We start from the raw sequence: 270 nt of genomic DNA, 5'->3' as shown, positions 1-270 counted from the left end.
TCACACTTTGGCTCAATAATCATTTTTATTGTGATTTTTGGAGCCGTTCACGTCAAAATCCAACTTTACTGCATGGAAACCGAAGCTCAGATATTCTGGGTTTCATAACAAAAAGTCAGATGGGCATATGAGGGTTCATCTCTCAATTCTTGAGTCAGATATTGTTTCTTTTGTGGCTTGATGCAACATTTTGCTTGTTTAGACAATAAGTTGAACAGGACGTTGAACAGGACGTTGAACAACTTCATTGAACAGGAAGTTGAACAACTT

Source organism: Sinocyclocheilus rhinocerous, unplaced genomic scaffold (genome assembly GCF_001515625.1).
Source record: "Sinocyclocheilus rhinocerous isolate Xijiao unplaced genomic scaffold, SAMN03320098_v1.1 scaffold2966, whole genome shotgun sequence".
NCBI lineage: Eukaryota > Metazoa > Chordata > Actinopteri > Cypriniformes > Cyprinidae > Sinocyclocheilus > Sinocyclocheilus rhinocerous.
The sequence above is the reverse complement of the archived record's forward strand: the minus strand, read 5'-3'. Positions refer to the sequence as shown.